Source organism: Falco biarmicus, chromosome 4 (assembly GCF_023638135.1).
Source record: "Falco biarmicus isolate bFalBia1 chromosome 4, bFalBia1.pri, whole genome shotgun sequence".
NCBI lineage: Eukaryota > Metazoa > Chordata > Aves > Falconiformes > Falconidae > Falco > Falco biarmicus.
Genome location: NC_079291.1, coordinates 8,652,081 through 8,672,839, shown reverse-complemented (window position 1 = coordinate 8,672,839; position 20,759 = coordinate 8,652,081). Strand labels below are relative to the sequence as shown.

The following is a 20,759-nucleotide window of genomic DNA, read 5'->3' as shown; positions in this document are numbered from 1 at the left end:
AGGTTGACCAGCTGGAAATGACGCAGAAAAGAGGAAACACAATGATCTATGCCCTGGGCACTCTGTGGTATTCTGAAAACAAAAAGCAAGTAAGAAAACAAACAAATGCAACCAACCAACCCTGAGATCCGAGTCTAGATCTCAGTTTGTGGAAGAGGAAGAGAAATGGGAAACACCTCGCATCATCCGGAGGAAGAATCCAACATGAACAGCAGTGGAAGCTCAAGTGGATGAACTGACCAATGAAGGAAACCCCCCACACACATATAAATTGTACTTCTCACTCCTTCTCCTCTAATATTGGTCTTTTCATCCAGCCACTCTCCATGGCCCAGAACCAGAAGGAGTGAAGAGGAGGCAGCGGTGGCACTGAAGTACAAAGCAAGGTGCACTAAGATATGATGCAGTTAACCAAGCGTAAGTGCTGATGCTACAAAAAGCAGGGCGTTGACGGTGTCCCTCCGATAAGCAGGAAAGCTTTCTTTCTCAGCTATTCAACAATCCTCTGCCTAAGGCATCAACATACTCTTCAGCCACAGAATTCAATTGCTATCTATAATGAAGACAAAAACTATGTACGTGCGTGCACTGACTAGCGAGGAAGCTCAGAGCAGTTTCTATCCTCAACTTTCTTTTCCAGAAAATGTATTTGTACCACTGAACAATCCTTTTGATGAAAATCCTGTAATTTATTTTGCCTTCCAAGCCAGAGAAGTCAGCAGTACCTAGGCAGGAAGGGTCCAGGGATTCAGAGGAGTTATCATCTAGCCACAGCCATACAGTCAGGTTTTGGACACGCAGTGGGCTCTTCACACCCGATTTGACTACAAAGACCTTAATCTTGGCCACCTTTCACTATATTGCTCCAAACCCATGATTAATCACCTGCTACCCTCAACCACCATGGCAGTAGCGCTTCTCCCGTCATTTCACAAAGATTCTGTGAAACAAAATACCTAGCAGAAACAATACGCAGTAATATTTACTCCCTCAATAACTCGATAGCTCAAAAGGACAGATACCCTTTTCAGTCTATCACCTAAACATTTAATGGGTGCCATTGACTTGCTCAGATAATTGTTCAGTCCTTCCTTGTGGTCCCTTGCAGGTGCTCCACATCTGGTTTTGTGAGACAAGGAAGGAAAGGATGTTAAGCCCAAGAGAGTCACAACTGGCATTACAAAGCCGTAACTTTTCAGCTTTTCAAATAGTATGGCATTCCTAAATACATTCTAAAGACATTAGCATTATATGAGTCTTCTGTTCATTTTATGCACCCAAAATATCTTGTTACAGCATTAATTTAACAGCAAATACTTGCATTTTCAGGCCTTTTCATTCACTGGCCTTTCATGCACTCCTGTGTTTTCTAATTTTCATTGCTGCACATCCCCTTTGTGGATATGCTGCACTCTGCCACAGATATGGAAAAACAAGTTACTTCATCTCTAACATACTGCTAATCTACATATCACCCATGCTTCTGACAGTGAAATCACAGAGGCACAGAAAATCAGCATGAAGACTAACATATTAAAGGATGAAAGAGAAGCATTTAGAAAAACTTACACAAGAAAAGGGGACAGAAAAAGACAAGGTTAGATCTAGACATGATGTGAACCGAATGAATACACCCACAGGGCATCCGAGGATGCAAGCAGTAGGTGGTCTTTAAAGCTCTCATCTTCATTCCCAACAAACTAGAGGTGGCAGCTGGAGAATGCAGAAAGTCTACAGATAACCACACCACTGTTAACTTCGCTGCTGGCGTGTCCCACCATCATAGAATGGTATTCAGTTTGCAAATCTACTGGCCATTTGCCACTGAGCAACATGTCCCACCTTCCTCCCCTGTGAGCTCATGGCTGCAAGATCCCATCCCTTCATGCCAGCCTTAGTGTTCATCTGACCTGGGCCATTGATATGGTAATTTAGGGATCTAAACTGGCAGAAAACGTTTTACTTTTAATCTTTCTTATATCTGGTAGTCTAGCTTTCCACTGGTTTGGTTCTCTGAACTGGCTCCCCAAGGATGAGGGAGGCACCAAAGGAAGGGAGGCAGCAGCCACCATGGTGCACAGGGCTGGAGCAGCACCAGTGCTCCCAGCAGCTGCCAGTCTGGCCACGAGCAGAGCCACAGCACAAAACCTCACCCTTGCTTAGCACAAGACCCTGTTTTCTAACAGTATCACATTCATTACCTTACAGAGCACCTTCTGAATGAGGATACGCTACATTTTTGAGTGATCAGTCAAACCCAAACAATCAATTACATCTTTTGTCAAAAGTGTTTACTCTTTCACACTGTGCTAGAGTCATTAAGAATGAACACTGAGCAGGACTAGTTATTTATCCTCCTCCTCTTGCCCTGAAAGGGAATTAATCTTAAACTTTCCATTTAATGATCTCAATAAAGGCTCACTGTAAATGACAGCAGGCTGCTCTGACAAATATTTAAAAACAGAAGGGCCCCCAAACGACAGAGTTTAGCAACACACAACTGTTCCTCAACACACATGTCAAGCGATGCCAAAACTGTGGAAGGAAAGGTTAAAAACGCACTGCCCACCGCTCCAGCACTACAGAAAACATGCTGCAATTAGCAACCTCTAGAGATTTATTAAAGCTGAGAACGAAAGATAAAAGTGAAAGGAGCAGATTCAAAAGCAATTCTTAAAACTGCTGGCCAACCCACTTAACAGTCTTTCAGCATCTACGCAAAAAATGCAATCCTTCTGTCAAAGAAAGGTAATTAATGATTCCGCCCCACCCATCCATCACTGCTCTCAGGTCGGCCAGCAGCGTGCTCCAGCCCGCACAGCGAGGTGGGTGAACGTGCCGCTGCCCCACACGCGTGCTGGACAAAGCCACAGACTGCCCCGTGCAATCGTGTACGGCACCCTCACAGGCAGGGGGGATACAATTTATTAAAACATGTGGTCCAGAGTGAGACAAGCAAATCCCTTGCCTTGGCCTGGCCATGGTCCTCAGAAAATCCCTCCATCTCGCTACCCTTAGCACGCTGACCTTGCCATGCGCACCAACAGTAGCAAACACCGTAGCAAAACACCCTTGCCAGAGCAGAATAATCCAGGAGGTTTTGAACTCTGTTCAGGGTTATTTTTACCAAAATGCAAAAGGGACATGGGGCTTAGGTATTCAGCATGGCCTCTATGCATGGTGAACCCCCCAAATGTTTAGCAGACACTTATCTGCGCTGCTTGCCTCATGTGGGATGTTTCCTCCCTTCCTTTCCCCTCCAGAAAAAAAAAAAAAAAAAAAAAAAAAAGTCTGCTTTTATGTGCCTTAAGAATTTTAAAAACCCATTTTAAAACCGATGCAATTTTTATCATTGTTTTCCCTTCATTTCCATCGCTCCCCTCCATGGATCTCCTTCTACCTGAGCAAAGCTGACAGTTCCCCACAGCAGCAGGCCATGTTGACGGCCGTCATCTCATTCATATGCACACTCAGAGCACTATAAATCTGCTCAAATATCATTCCTCCCCTGGGGCAATGTTTTTTTCCCCAGAATATCTACACTGCTAGCTGCAGAAATTTCTCCTCCTAATTAACTTACAGGTTCCAAACACCACCAGCTGGAACCGCAGCACACAGTCCGAGTGCTGAATGCAAGGGAACCCAGCTGAAGGACGAGGGTCTCAGCTATTGTTTCTTTGCTTTGGTGCTTTTTTTTTATTTTCCCTTTCATTTAACAGCCAGCAAGTTTAAAACTGCTGGACCATTTATCGACACATGAATGGACAGCGAATAATCCATGAATTGAATGAATCAAAACTATCCACACAATTCTTAACTGATATTTTTGTTGGTTGTGTCACATCACGTTATATTTCTAACATGTCATCTTTGTGCCTGAGTCATGGTGCAACCTGATGGAAGAACAAAGCACGACGCAATGCAACAGGATGTACCAGTAAGGTCAAAAATCCCATATGACTGTTGATTGACAGCCCACCACTAATTTGGATTTAGTTAATTCCTTCTAAAACACAAGAATAAAATTCAGAGAAGGTTAAAGTGAAAATACAGAGTTTAATAATCTATTAACACAATAGCCTGCCATATATGACTATGCAATAAGCTGAGGGAATTTGCCAGAAACACTTCACTTTGCAAACAATATTTACAGCAACGCTCGATTCATTACATGCTCTGTATACACAGAGAAGAGCATTGTTTCTCTAACAAGAAGGGTCCAAGGCATGAGCTGAACAGTCCTAAGGTAACAAAAACCCTAAGCAGCAGCAAAATCAGAAAATTAAATCTATCACCTTTTTAATTGTTGTTGATGAAAGCTATCTACTACTGGGGCTGAGTTCAGGCAGGCTGGGAAAGAGAACCTGATTCCAAAGTAGCATCAAACAACAGCAGGGAAATGAAGTAGCAATCTTAATCTTAAAACTTTAAAAACTGTAAAGATCAACCCATTAAATGATCTCTGCCTTTAAACTCCTACCTTTTTGATAGAGAGTTTTTGGTTTTATTGGATTTGTTTACTTATTTAATGCAGACAACAAGGCTGATCTTCATTTTAATTTAAAACCAAAGGTAATTATCAGACAGCCATGGTGCCATCACTGGGAGGAGATTCACCACGCTTCACTCTTCTACCCAACACACAGGCAAAGGCTTGCTCCTTTGGCTTCTTCTGCGTTAGCACAGAGGAGCTGTGCTGCACCAGCAGCCTCCCCATCCTCCTGGAGAGTAACCTGGGACCTCTGGGAGCCTAAACCAGTCTTGAGAAGGAACTTCACAAGAGTAGGTTTGTATTCCTTACAGCAGTATGGGAGACTCTAATGTTAAAAACTGTGTGATTTGTGATGATGATCTTAACCCAGGGCCACTTTAAGGAATAAATTAGTTACTGTCTTTTAAGGCCATTCATACTTTGCCCAAATAAGGCTTCAAGAAAGTTACAACTAAAGTTCTTTTGGCTTGGGGTACTGCTTTTGCTGCCTAAATAAGCCTACAGAGCACTCAACCAGTAAAAGAAGAATGACGCCAGCAAAGTGCTCCTCGTGTTATACCAACATGTGCATGCTTTGGATCGGGACAGTAAAAACATCACGAATGAATGAAACAAGCTATAGCAGTAAACAATGGATAAATCTCCATTTTGCTGCAATAACAAAGAGCTCAGTAGGTGCTCCTGCAAATACAGTGTTGTCATACTTCCTCATCTTACTGACATAGGTACGTAGGCAGAAGCAGTTGGTGAACACCTTGCACGAGCCTTACAGGAAAAGGAGGGGTGACTGATGAATCTGAAGGAGGACACAATCATGCTGCTCAGTCCAGTTACATGGTAATACAAGAGAACAAGAAGCAAAGCAAAGGGAGACCAAATTTTGTTCAGCCTATTCAGGAACCATCCCTTGGTTTTGCTGGGAAGATTTTTGTTTTAAAAACAACTTGTGTGCAGCATTTCAGCATCAAAAACATGCAACACAGATTCAAAAGCATACCGAAGTTCAAACTCCCTTTAGGTTTCCTTGTCTTGCATCTGTAAACTGGATGCATTTAAAAAAATCACTCTAGAAAACACTGGCCGTGTATGGAAACATCTTTCAGAAATGTCTGTTTTATAGCTAATATACCCTCCAATCCTACAATGGATGTGTCCTGTGAGTAGTGAATCCTTGAGTTACATTATGTGGACTGCTAACAACTACACTTCTCCATCCGGCAGTCCCTGGAGCTGATGTAATCCCATGGTGAGCTCCTCACAGTACCACCACTGTGATTCAAGAGTAAGCGAAGTCATCCATTTGCCTTGCCCCCTGAAGTAAATCCTGCCTTCGAGACAACTCCTGTGGGAAGGATTGTTTTGCTATAGGATCTTGCAGACCAAAGAAAATCAATGGGTTGATACAGGAGATGGAGGGGATTAATTTTTGTGAGACAGTGCTTTTTAAACACATTTATCTTAGTATCTGTGACTGAAACAGGAAGATGTATCAGGGCAACACTAGCAAAATCCTTAAAACTGCGAATTCTGGCACCAAGTTTTCATAAACCCTTTCCCACCCCCAAGAATTACATAACAGACACTTGGGCAAGAGATTTACGGCTTCCTATTCAAGCCACCCAGCCATCAATCTAAAGAATCAATTCCTGGCTCCTTCCAAACAGAAATGCAACCAAAGACAGACCAAAGAGACCTCTTTGAAAATACAGTTGCAAAGTCCAAGTGTACAGAAGCCCCCCCCAACATTAACACACTTAGGAAATTGGGAAGCTGCATCAATGTTTAGCAACATATTTTGCCTTCACTGATACTGTTCTGAAACAACACAAGGACTGCGAGATGATTTTCTTACTGAGTAGCAACATACTTGCAGTAATACATTACTGGTGGGACTCCCCTGATGATGTATCACACTAATGCATCATTAGGATGATGTTTCACACTGATGATATATTGCAGTGCAACATAATGAGAGCAATAGCTCACTGGGTGCATAATCCTGCCAGGAGCTGTGCGCCTGCAGCGCTCTGACTTCATTTGCAGTTCAGGGTGTCCAAGGCTTAGATGGATTAGATCCTCAGATACACACCGCTTAAAGGATGGCAAGAGTCAGAGAAATACCAACATACAGGTGGGTGCAGTTAACTACAGGATACAATGTACAGTATGCTAATATCAAGGCGTACTTTGGCATCACACTTTTACACCTGTGCAAAACATCTTCAAACTAAGAAGCTGCTGCAAGCAGGGCTGCAGAAGCTCCTTATTCTTATGCTTGCCAGCAGCAGCCATCATAGCAGACTCTGGTTGCTTATAGCCTTGATCAAAATACTTAAATTTTCCATGCCAGATGTCTGTTAGGAGAAGGGGGAAGGCTGGGGAAAGGGGGTAGCTGATTGTTTTTAATCAGTATCTTCAATGAAATCGGTTCTGTTCAGTTGCTTCTATGACCCTGACTAAAGAAAAAAATTGGTAGTTTTGCCAACAATGAAAGATTCTGGTGACCTTTTTTCTGACCTTTTTTTTTTAACAAACAGAGCTATTTGATCTGTATGAAATTTTAAAAAGACCTTTGCACTATGATCAGTGTCACTGACAAGAAGGCAACATTTTAGGATTTGTGAACTATTCACCGTGAAACCATATACAATGTTCAAAAAGAGGGCAAACTGATATATAAACAAGGAAGGAACAAGCCAGCTTGAATAATAAAAGAACTTGTCCAGTCTCTCCCAAAAACGTTAACATTTACAATTCAACCACAACTTCATTACTTACTTAGTTTTCATTTCGTTACCTTCAGGGTTCTTGACTAAGTCTAAATATCACACACACACACAGATAAAACATGGATCCTGCATGCAATTTCAAACTTTGTGGATTTATTCAGTTCTGGAAAACAAAACAGTATTTTAGGCTACTACCCAACGTGTTCTGCACGCTCATCTTCCAGGTTCTCCATAATAAGAGCTGTCCACAACGGACAGACCAGACCCCTCTCCAGGGAACAGCAGCTTCTCTGGTCACACATTCAGAAAAGATCGGCTTTCATACCTTTCTCCTGACAACTGTAATTAGATACCCTGTGGTTTCTCAATGAATCAGAAAAGGAGTATAGCTACCTCAACTAGCTAAAAGATGCATTGGGGTTTTTTTTAAATGTTTATTTTAATTTTATTTCTCATGTAGCCTTTACAATTGCCTGAGCCACAGGCTCTGCCTTGCTGATGCTATCTCCAGCCAGTATATCAAACAGGCTGGAAATACAGAGGAAAGAGCTGATCTTTCCAAGATCTGCCTCTGCACCAGAAAAAGAAAAAAAAAAAACAACCCCCAAAAAACAACAAACAGACCAAAGAAGATGATGGGGGGGGGGGGGGGGGGCAGGAAAGGACTCAGTTTTAGGAGACCATTTCTGATCAGCCCTCCAGCATATCCTGGGATAAATTAGTTTCCGAGAAGATTACGCCATTTGAGCATCACGTTGACTATAGAGTAGCCTGAATCCACCCATCAGGTTAGTGGGTGTTTTCCAGGCAGGGCTCTTCCCATTGCTCAGGGAGACAACAAGGACCACAGCAAAGAGAAGAATGGACCAGCACAAATCTACGTTGTAGCTTGCAGCATACAGCTATGCCATCCTCAAGCCTGGGCATGGCAATGAAAACTCATCCCTTAAACAGGCTGCAAGGGGAAAAGAAAAAAAAAAAAAACAAAAACCAAAAAACCAGAATGTCTTTATGCATTTCCTCCACCAGGCGCCCATGCAAGGGCCAACTGCATCCTGGCCATAAATTCTCTGGCATGGGAGCATTATACCAAGGGAAAGGAATGCCTTTCCATCTGTGCATTTCCCCTCAGGCGCTCACTTGATAATGAAACCAGTTAAGGCCTTTGGGTTCATAATGTTGTTATAGTCAGATAATATTTTCTTTGCAGCCAAGCTTGGAGAACTCCTAAGTAGCACATTACAGGCACCATACACCTGTTAATTCACGGTGTTTCTTCTCTAAGTGGACAAATCTGGTTTAGCCACCTCCAGAGATTTTCCACTCACAGTTAATTACAAAGCGCTGACCGTACTCATTTCCTGATCTTAGAGGGAATCTGTAACAAATGTATGCCACAGGTGAAGTCCATTCCCTCTGCCCCTCAGAAATACCAGCAATCCTTCTAGCAGCCCTGGCTGCCCTCTTTCACCCCTTTCCCCCAGCCGTCTCAGACCTTCTGCTCCAACATAAGCACTGCACAGAAAATAATGACCTCCTATGAGGAAAGAAACTGCACGGGCTGACCGATCCTAACATTTTAGAAAATAATTTATTAGAAGCACACCACTCGGAACACAAAAACATTGGCACAGGCAGCCAGACCTAGGTCATTCTGCAGAGACCTATGGTGAACATCAAGATGCGCAGACCAAATTCTGGCTGTTTTTCAGTCAGTGATGCCCGTGTAGAGAGCCACCCAGCATGCCAGCAGGACTTTTATTTACTCCCTGCATAGGCACACAAGGCTACAGAGATGATCACGTGTTTCCCAATGATTTGGAGAGCAATTTTGTTTAAAGTGATTAACAAGCTCACAAAGAAATTTGCCCCTTGTTGGACTTGAAACCTGTTGAAGCCCCTTTCACCCTACGATACATATTCTAGCACATATTTTTGATCCAAAGTATTGTTGTGCCTTGTAGAGTACAAGGTATTCTGAAATCAGGTCAGGCAAGATAAGCATTCTAAGGAAAAAGATAAGGGAAAAGTAGTCCATCCTAAGAAAAAGTGATACTTCGTTGTGACAGCAACCTTTCTTCATGCTCCTCCTAGCAGGCTGATACCTGATCCTGGGCACAGATCCTTGGAAATACATCTCCCTGACCTTAGAGACATACGTTAGGTCAGTGGTTCCCAACTTTCCGGACCAATAGACAATTGACAACGATCAACATTTTTCTCAAATCATCACACACGCTTACCATCAACCTTGTGACTGGAAACTTAGTAAAGGTGATGTGACTCAGCAGCATGGCTCTAATGCCTTCTCCATTACTCTTGCAGAATGACCAGTACTCAGCAGACACAGGTGAAGAGTCTCCCTCAGTTGGAGTGATCTCTGAGAAACTTTGAAATTGAATTTGTTCACTGGTTCCCAAATTTTTACAAGTTGTTTTATACCAAATCCCAGGAGCCAGCTGCCTCCTGTGTCATCATCCAGGCCTAAGACACCTCCCAGACTGCACTCTCCCCCTTTCTTGGCTGCCAAGAACCAGCCTCACCTTCCTAAAAACCACTCCTGTATCCCTCACCCTACAGACAACATCTCATGCCACCCTTCCACTTTGAGGATAAATACAAAATGATTCTTCCAGTAAGGAAAGAGGGAACACAACCATCTTCTGTAATTACACATATGGGATAAAAGCACAAAACACACAACCACCACAGAAATCAATTAAATAAAGTTAGACACAACCAGACAACTTGCAGGGACAAGAAAGTAAAGGAAAAGATTAAAGGGAGAGCTCCTGGGGGATGAGCAGGTGGAGTGGGGCAGGTGGACTGCGACTTGAAGCTACAGGTAAGAAAATGGACTTTTGATGCTGGATTCCTTTTGTGATCGTACATTACTGAATAGCTCTTTGCCAGCCTCAGGCAACAGACCTAACCCCAAAACTACATTTTTCCCTCAAAGAGAAGAAACCTGTTAGACCCCAAGATGTACTCAATTCATCCAATGAGAAAGGAGAGGCATCAGCTCCAGAGAGCCCTTGCAGCAGTAGGACCTCAGGAAAGCAGCTTTAACAGCTTCATTTAGACCTTCTGAAACAGGTGGGTTTTCCCTGAAAAGGCAAAGTTTACCAAACAGGGGCACACATTTCTTATCACTTCATTACTTTCTTACTGGCACTATAATTGTGGAGTTTTCTGGGCAGCCAAAGAAGTTTTATGGGCCCAGAACAGACTAAAAAATGGATTACCAAGCAACATCTAGGGAGAAAAAAAATGCACATATCTCACTCCGGTTTTTAGTGCTAATGCTCTTCCTATGTATACTTCATTACGTTCTTAAATTCTAGGTTGCCCAGTGTATAGTATTCTCACCACTGTTAGAAATCCACCAGCATACACACAAAGCACTTCAGAACAGTGACAAAGGTTTGGCAGAAACCCCGTTTAAACTGCCCCCATCAGTGACTTCCCACATATTTGTACTAGTGATGGGCTGCTTCAGCTAGGCTTTACCTTGGTTATGGAATGCTCCAGCTTTGTCTTGGATGACCAGGTAAAAATTCTTTGGTTATTGAAAAAAGTGAAATGGGAGTATTTCCAATACAATACTTTGATACTTGTTAAGTTGAATAAAACTGAGCATTTTTCGTGACTTGTGCTATACATTTTAATTCACCTTCCTGAATCATTTACAGCATTTTTTACTACACGTAAATACAATTACCTGTTCTTAAAAATCAAAGTATTGCAATATGTTTTCATCGAGTTTGTGTGAGTAACTGCATATTAAAATGGCAAACATCCCTTCCAATAACATCCTGGCAGAGTTTGCTTCTTCTGTAAGTAATAAAAGTGGAGGGGAGCAAATCCAAGATGTTTGGCTGCAGCACCATGAGACAGCTGATGTGTTCCAAATGTCTGTCAGGTCACTTTGCAAAATCAACCACTGCTAATCAATACTGAAATCTTTCTCTCCCTGGCTTAACTATATTTCTGGTTTTGTTAAACAGAAGAAAATTGCCAATTACTTGGACTCTGCCAGACCACACAGCTAGGGGAAACATACTGTCAACCTGACTGGTTCGGTTAAAAGTTAAGATGACGTAGTTCAATTGCAGTTCAATTACAATACTTAATCGATCACTAACTGTGCATGCAGGTTTTGTGAAATAAGCTGCAGCATCCCACTGTTGGTCTTCACAAGAAGAAAGTCAGTCTCCACAGGCTGTCTTGTTCCTATGCATCCAGCCATCTTTTTTTAGAAGCCTCAAATGCAGCTTTGCATTTCTGGGATGCAAGCCTTTCTTCATCTCCATTGCTCGGCCCAGAAGTCACATCCTTTTCTCTTTTCATATATCTTCCTTTTCTTGATTCTGAGCTACTTGGAACAGAGATCATATCTCTCTCTTTGTTTGGAAACTCTAGATCAGCTTGTACATTGCAGTGGTATAATAAATATAAAGTAATAAAAATGTTAGGAGAGTCCTTAGAAAAGTCCATGTTATTTTTACAATTACTCATGCTGTCACTATTTAAGAAACGATGCCAGGAAGATCTAGGACTTGAAGGGGACTTAGAACAATTTTTGTAAGAATACACTATTGAAATGATGATGTTACCAACAGCAAAGTGTTTTGCAAGGTGTACGGCTTCTCCTGCTGCTTTTGAGTGCTTCTAACAGATGTTCAATTTCAAGTGGTCTGCAGATACCAATAGGCTGATGGTTTTGCAGGAATCGGAGCAGCAGATGTGCCCTGCATTATGTTTTGCTATTCCCTTTATGAATTGGTATGTCACCCCATGGGTTTATAGCTAGTTAATTTTGTAATGACATCACTATTTCTATACTTTTAATGTTTCTCACAGGATTTAATTTCTCAAATAACAGAACTCTTGATCCTGGAATTGCTATGCAAAAGCAATATATAATAAACCGATTTGTTTACATGATGCAGTTCTATTTCCCAGCGAATGCCTTTGCTGATAGCTTTTAGGTAATGCTGGTATGCAGGTTAATTCTTCCAAAGACTACAGATTTACAACATGGCCTCGTTTCAGGGCTCTAGACTTAATGTCTGTGCATCTCTCTACAGGATCTTTACCCTCACACAAGTATCTCTCAGTGGCTGGAAGGAATGAGGATAAGAAGGGAGTAAGGACAGAAATAAAGGGGATTTCCATTGGCTCTGCTGTAGCCCCTAGGTATTGCCCCTGTCAGATGCTGCGCTCCACGGCAGTGTAACGTTACTGCTTCCATGGTACCCAAATAAAATCACAATGCACAGGAAACTGCACTGCATTTTCCGCTGAAGGTGACCTGACCGTGACAGGGCAGTGCTCCGGCTTTTGGCTTGGATGCTTTCAATCTTAAAAGGAAGCCAAGTTTTTTCTCCCTCAAATACAGTCACAGAGGTTGTTAGAGCCCAGAGGTTTTCGAAGCCCTTGGCCAGAACCTCTGATAACAGCTGTGGGTTGCACAGAGCAGGCAGCAGGACACCACCTTTCTGTCCTGGAGTATTCAGTACTATTAAAGAACATCTTTCTTTTTGATTTTAAAAACAAGGAGGGAAAAGTGCTGCTATTTTAGCTATACTTAAAGGACTTTCGACATTTCCTTTATAAAAACTAATGTTTAGGCATTTAAAAATTGACTGGAAAAAAATATACAGATTGTAAAAGGTTCTAGTTAGGTATGTTATGTTATGAAAGCCTTGAAACACACCTGAAAACTTTTAACTTTGAGAAGTTACAACTGCATAAGCATACATTTTTCCACCCATGATAGCTCGGAAAATATATTCCCACATTACTGTGAATATGAAAATACATCCTTAGTAAAAGTCAGCTTTTGAAAATCATCTAAGGCTTGAATCTACAGAATGAACACTACCCACTCTTACATGCCATTAACTGAGCTAGCTGAAAGATCAAGGCTTCGATTTCTAAGAAGCAACTAGATAATTTTTGCACAAACACACAGAGGAGAATGATCTTCAGTTGTGACCACAGGCAGAGTTTCCACAGCCCCTTACAGGAGCTGTGCACCCATGCTAGGGTCTGAATCCATCCCTAGGAAGGTAAAAGGATGAGGAAAGTTTGGTTTTTTTTTTTTGAGTTTTCCACAGCATTACTCTTTTTTTAAAAAATCTTCTATTTCTTGAAGTTCAGATTTCTTTTAAAAAGTGAGTATGAGCCTAGCGCGTTAGATTTAAACACATGAACCTCAGGAAAGCTAATGCTGAGGTTAAATTACATTTGACTGCCCCTTAGCACTGAAAAATAGCAAAGGCCAAGCTCCACCTGGAGGTCCACACCTATTGCTTGCGCACATTAGCTGACTTCCACCTAAATTTAAGCTATAAGCAAGCATGTTGCGCAACAGCAGGCAGCACACTGAGCCCATGAACATCTCTACTCCAGAAGCACATTCCCCAGAGACACAGCACACCACAGGCCCTCCAGACCCACTTTTCAGGCTCTGTTCTGGGCTTCCAAGACACACTTCCTTTGCCTGAACTCAGCATTTCTCCCCCAAAAGCTCCCACCCAGGCCTTTCAGCCCCTCTCCCAAATACCTTGAACTATGGGACGAAAATCATGCTCAAAATCCTTGCTCCTCCAGTGTACCTAAACTACTTATACTGGTGAAGCTCATTTGTGCAGGCAGCTGGACTTCCTTGGGGTCTTTCCTGAGAAATAAGGACCACCATAAAGCTGCAGGTGTAAGCCATGGGCGCATTGCCTTGGTCCAGCCTTCTTCAGCATGGAGGCATGGCCATATAGAGACTTCCAGTGCATTTCCAGTGCTTCCCCTTCTTCAAAACCTGAACTCCTGGCCAAAACACACACCCTATCGCCCATGCACTTTTCCCTGTGGAGACTATGAAGGAATGAACACACGCACATGGCAGACGTTGGGCACATTGTTCACTGCACAACCTCAGGGAGCTCAGATACAGCACTTGGGAGCTCAGCAGCCAAACCCAGATGAGACCTGCTATATTTAGGGTACAACTACTTTCTAAAAATGCATTATCTAGACAAAACAGTTGAGTATCTTAGGGATGCAGGTTCTGGTTTTCCGAATATTTCTGTATTTACTCTGACATTTCCTCTGAGTGCGCGTGGTGTTTTGAAAGGAAAGGAGTCTTCTGTTGCTTCAGGCCAGTCCTTCCTGTTTGTTAGTTATCCCAAACCTAAGTTTGCATGTGAATAAAACTGTTGCTTTAAGTCTGATTTCAAACATGTGGTAAAGGAGAATCTAACAATTTTATGAGATACAGTTACTTTTGTAGAGGGTGAGTTTGCCCTGGGGAATTTTTTCCGACTAGATTTATCACAAGTTTTTTGAACCAGATAATTTTGTTTGATAGCACATCTGGCAGCATCATAAAATCTTGACGTCCCAAGCTATTACACAGGAATTACTTTTGTAAATCATTTATGAATATTACTGATGTAGGCCTATTCTGGGCAGTAAGAAAGGAAACGGAGGGCTGAAGGACAAAGGAAGGGAAAAAGGATTCCCTGCCCTTTTGGGGCTCATCAGATAGGGTGGGTATTTATCATTTTAAATGGGAAACATGCTGTCATTGATACAGCTGAAAAGTCCACATAACACAACTTGTTCCCCATATTCCCTAAACAGCAAAAGGGGAAGGTATTCTACCTAAGGACAACCATTAATCGATCTCTCCTGAAGAAAATTTGTGCTATCTGAATCTTAAATAAGGCTTTCCAATTAAATGCTGCATATTGCTAAAAGCACAGTAAACACAAACCAACAACCCAAGAAGAGTAAAGGAAGAAAGTCTTACCAAGACCAGCACAGAGCCAAAATAAAAAGCACATTTTAGCTGAAATAAAAAAAAAAAAGGAAAGAAAAAAAACCTTTTCGCAAAAATCCCCATGGTGACATGCCTTTTGAACACAGCAACATGACTGAATGGAAACTCTCCACGTAATTAAAATAACATGATTAGGTTTTCGTAAAACTGTAGCTGCTAAACATATGCCTTCAGATGGAAACCTGGCTAAACAAAAGCTTATGTTCGCTTTCAATAACATGATCTATCACACGATTAACAATTTCGAAAGACTGCACCTATCAGTTTGGATTGGAAACACATCAGACATTGAGAAAAATTTGGTGCCACTACCCTGCCAAACCCTAAGTCTGGCATTATATTCCTTTTGAATGATATACTGTGTGTTTCATTTGCAATGGATGAATTGACAGCAAACCCACCATCATGGGGCAGAGAGGCGACAGAGGAGTCACCCAGCAGGACCCAGCAGAAGGGGACTGGAACCAGCCCTTCTCTCTTCATTCCTGACATCCCAAACACTGGCAGCTACTGGGTGTTATTTTTGTTGGGCCAGAACAAAGGAAAAGGTCATTCACAATAGTCCACAGAAACGTATTTCCAACCTTAGGTAAGAAGGCATTTTGTTGGGGAATTTCCTTACTTCAGGGCCCATAAGAAGGGAAGGAGCAATTCTCTGATAGCTTCTACGAGACTTCCAGACACTGGGCTCCTTCACGCTACAGCAGGTCTACGAGGGATGCAGAGAGCCATTATACAGAGCACGTGCCAGAATTACGCCACACACTCCCCCTGCCAGAGCAGAAAATTTCCAAATTTGGCTTGCTCCCAGGAAGCAAATTCTTGTCTATACACACCCAGAATTAATTTCTTGCAGATGAGCATGCTGCCCACAAAAATCTGAAGCGGACTGCATCTGCAGGGTGCTGAAGATTCACCTTGGCCTAGCACAGCTATGGCAAGGGCACAGAGTTGAGAGGTGCTCACTCCTGTTTTTTTAAAAAGGGTCAGTACTGAAAAATGAAGCTCTAACGTGAAAAAATAAGTTTAATTTTTTGACAGTTTCAGGTTAACTAGAATCAGAAAATGAAAACGTAACACAGTTTTATTAATTGACACGTGGATGCTTTCAAGCTGCACAAAGAGCCCAACCAGGAAAACCCCCATAATATAAACAAAAGAAAGAACTGAAAAGAAATGGTAGTTTCCGAGGTCACGAATGATGTCTGCAAGGTACCATCTGGACATTGCTCCTCAGACTTGCCAGCATGAGGCAACACTGGCTGTAGCTAAGAAATCTGATATCCATATTCTGTTTATCCCCCTCTTTCTGAATGCAAACACATGTTCCATCTTCTCCATAAAGACAGGCAATACATGCACTGAATAGGTACATTAAAAAGTCTTAGAAGTCATATGTTAATTGCAGACACATGTAAATGACTATGTAGCAAGCCTTCCTAGGGAGACAGAACTGGAAAAAAGGGAGACACCACACTAAAATTAGAAGGCATGAAAAAGCTCAACAACATAATCAAGCGAGGTTGATTCATGTATTCTTTCCTAATTCAAGACAACTATTATAATATTATTTCAGACAATTTCAGAGCGCCAGAGAGTGCTGAGGGGTTTTTCTTTTTAGTCCACAACAGACAGCACTTGCCTCAGTAACTGTGCTGAGGGAAGAAAATCCATCATGTATTAACCATACTCCAACCTCCAGCAGAAATATTCCCCTTTTTGTGAAGTAAAGTGAGATGTGGGAGTCCTTGACCTTTTAAGTAATTAAGGAAAACAGAGACATTCTTGTTTTTATTAGAGATACACTAAACTATTTGAAAATAATTTGAATAGCTGGAGAATTAGTGTTATTTGCCTGTTCATGAGTAGTGCAGATAGTTTAGAGTTCTCTTGGGGGCAACACATCGTAATGAATATCTGCTATTCATATTTAATGCAATCTGCCAAAGAGTGCTTTTGGGAGGACTTTCTGTGTCAATATAATGATTAACAACAGAACTGGAAAAGTAAATGAATTCCTGCAATGGGTGGGGCTGGCAAAAATATCTTGCAGTACTACACCACTAACACTGGATTTAACTGTACTCTTTCAATGATACCAGTGGAAAATCCATTTCCCAGAAGAAGGGGGTGGGAGGGGTGGGGGGTGAGCAAGCAATCTAAGTTGGAGTTCAAGTGGTAAATAACCAGCAGTAATAGAAGGAAAAACAATTCCAGCAGAAAACAACACTTAAAACAACAATCTGCCTTGCCTGGGCATGTCTGAAAAGCCTGAGATGCAACACTGACTGCTAAATATAATAATTAGTATTTGCATAGCACTACCCAGAAGTAATGGTGTAGTTAGCTCCTTGTTTACCTCTTGCAGTTCCTCAGATGATCTTACTTTCCATACATTTTCACATACTTAAAAAGATTTACATAAAAAAGAATATAAAGTCCTTTATTCTTTACAATGCACTTTAAAAACACCCCAGACAGGAGAGTATGGAAAAGCTTGGCCAATGACCTTAGTTTGGATTTTTCTCCCTGACATCCCAACAGCCCTCTAAATAACATATTCACATTTATTTATTTATTTATTTAAACTATCTGGATGAAGCAATCTCACTAAGTTTACATAAATTCCAGGACATTCTTGTATCAGGCTCACTGCTCTCCCCTGCCCCCTTACCAAGCTACTCCTACTCCTCCCTTGCCACAAATGACGGCAAAATACTGAGGATCCAAAGGCTCACATCGGCAGCCTAAGGGCCAAAATGTGGTGGGGGGCTAAAGGCAGAATATGGGGTTGTGCCCATCAAATGTCACGGGCTATGCACATCGCCCCGTTCAAGCAGGATGCTCAATCCAAGCACAAAGAGAACAATTGCCCACCAAAGTGTTTTATTATTTAGTGACTCCCACGGCGGTTATTGTCTAGACCCTACTTTAATTGGATCTAGGATGCACTCAGTGACTATTTTCATCACAGCATTAGCTCAGGTAAGTTTCTTCCTCCCCCCATGACACAGTTTACAGCTCACACCAACTGGCTTTGTTAATGTAGTAGTCTTTACCCATGTCAAACTAATGCTGCAAAACTCGCTCTGGTGATGTAACATTAAAGAAACCAGCCTTACAAAGACACTCCACCAACGAGCAGCATGGCTTCATCTTCCCCGTGCTGAGATCCACCTGTGAAACGGCAACATTGCTGTGTGCCTTGCCATCAGCCATAATACAAAGACACCTCATCAGTTTTCAACTGGGTGGACACACTACACTGAGCGATGTGCCTTTACACGCCTGCCCTCTCAAATTTCAGGTGGTGCTTCACTTGGTTAGGGTTTTTTTGTAGTTCGTGGTTGATTTTTTTTTTTAAGATAATTTTTTATAATTAGTCTTTTTCTAGAAATTAAAAGTTGCAGTTGATCCACAACAGATGCTTTATAAAGAAGGTAAACTCTTTTTAAGCTGGTTTTCTAACACTGTGACAGTTGCCTTACTGGTCTCTGGCAACAGCACTACCAGCATTAGTTCTCATGATGGCAAGACGGGTCCCTTCCTCCAGGACTAATAAAGAGCAGAGCAATGCTACCCAGACACCAGAATCGCCTGTGTGTGCCTGTGTGATCCCACTTGCCTGAACCTGAGATGCTTTCACTTCAATAAAATGTTATGTAACAATTATTTACCCATATTTATTTCAGCCTCCTCCAAATATTTCACTAACATTTTGTGATTTTCCTATTGCAAACATGTCAGGCTCTGCAGGACTTTTGTTAAGCATCCATTTCCCACAGCTGCTCCCTGTCTGGCAGAGCGCCGAATCCTGTGGGGCTGGCGCATGACCCAAAAAGCACGGGAATGCCTCCAGTTTCGCCTTCCCTTACCATTTCTAAATGAGCTAAGCAGTAACCTCCTGAAACAATCTTTGATTTTTTTTTTTTTTTTTTTTTAAATATAGAAGCAATTCCTCATTATTAGTGCAACCAGGGAACCCTGCGTGCCATCTGATCTCAGGAGTGAAAACGTCTGCTCTGTGCAGCAAGGGGTAATACAGTGGTAGGTAAATCAATCGGACTTATAAAAGTAATGATCTTCTTGACCGTGGTCTTGTTCAGTGCTAATGCGTAGTTCATGTATGCATAAAAATGGTATTTTTTTCATCTTCTGACCTCTTCAGCACTGTGACCAGCCCTCTAATTATTAAGTATTTTGCACTATGTATCTCAGTATAAAAACAGAAGCCAAGTCACAGGTCACGGAAGCAACACCATTATTAAAATCAATGAAACTAAATCACTCCATCCTGAACGTTTATTGTAAGCCCCTTGTGCTCACAAAATTCATACATCTAAAATACACTGTATGTCTAACAGGACTGGAGATGCCTACCCCAACAGTAGATTAAGATAACAATGCAACTTGGTATAAGGTTTTCTGCCATCACGGCAAGTCTAAAACCAAGACAGAACAAATAAAACAGGACAATAACATGAAGGCTTAAATGACTGTAACTTCAAATAGAAGCTGTTGAATTGCACTGTTTTAAAAAGATTAAAGAGATCTTTATAGCATTCCTGTTATGTAAAATAATTTCTATTGGATTCTGCGTGAATGGAAGGAATCTGGAAAATAAATAGTACAATAGCGTCTAACACATAGAGAGCAGTGGTTTGGCCAAATTTTAATTTCTTCAGGTCTTTGCAAGTGAGATCTATACCCTTCCACCACCCAGTATAAATTCTAACTTTAATAGAGGCCATCAGTCATGCTGACCTTGGCCCATTTGTGTGGCTTTGGTGTAAAAAAAAAAAAATAATTACAAAAAATCCACAATGAAAAACAAAACCCTGTAATATAACCCAAAGCTCAACCTGCTTGTTTCCAAGAACTTGTTTCTATGGCTTTAGCAACATTAACCTCAAGCTCCAGAATCAGAAGTCTAGAGGTTTCAGAACAACCCAGACTGTTGTCAGCAAAGGTAAGAAGACAGAGGTATAAACCAGAAGGGTCCTCCTGCTGGGGATTGTGTCTGAAAAGACATTCTCATTCAAGTCACCCTCCTCCCTATCTTGCCAATTTTAGCGGGTATTTTCAAACACTATTGCCTTGAGGTATGCACAACAGCTGCCAGGCTTTCATGATCAGGCAAGGCAAGCCAGTGCTGCAAAGCACCTTGACAAAAGTACTGCCCTAAAAATGCTGGGACCAGGGCATAAAGACGCAAACCCAAAGACACAGAAGTAGCCACTTTGTTCACATATTGACAGAAATTCGTACTTGGCACTATTTTTTTGAAAGGCTGAATGCTGACTGGTTTATTAATCATTAACAATGCATCCACGATGCAGTCTTAATTCCACAGGAACAATTCATGGGAAGGAAAAACTCTGCATACCTGATCATATACATTTGGTATTTACCAGTGTACACCACTCTTCAGAAGTTTTGTCTTCACTGTTTTTTTCCTGTTCATGTTTGGAGCTCTAACTTCACGTGCTTTCTGTTCAAAGATGTACTGGGGGCACTGCTATAACAAGTCTCTTTTCCCTTTAATAGAAAGTGTGGTTTTTCTGCAAATGTGCTGCTCAGTCAAGACCTTCTCATATTGAACAATCACAGTAATGTATTTAGACAAGCACCTTCACAACAAACTGACCTGCAAAGCTGTATGCATTCCAGTTTTCTTCACATGGGTGATAAATAC

At 41.7% G+C, this 20,759-nt stretch overlaps 1 protein-coding gene across 4 annotated transcripts in view; it reads right to left on the bottom strand.

The window, feature by feature from the left end:
* The window catches only part of RARB (retinoic acid receptor beta), a 334,203-nt gene that overhangs the window by 173,722 nt on the left and 139,722 nt on the right, over positions 1–20,759 (bottom strand). The window lies entirely within an intron of this gene.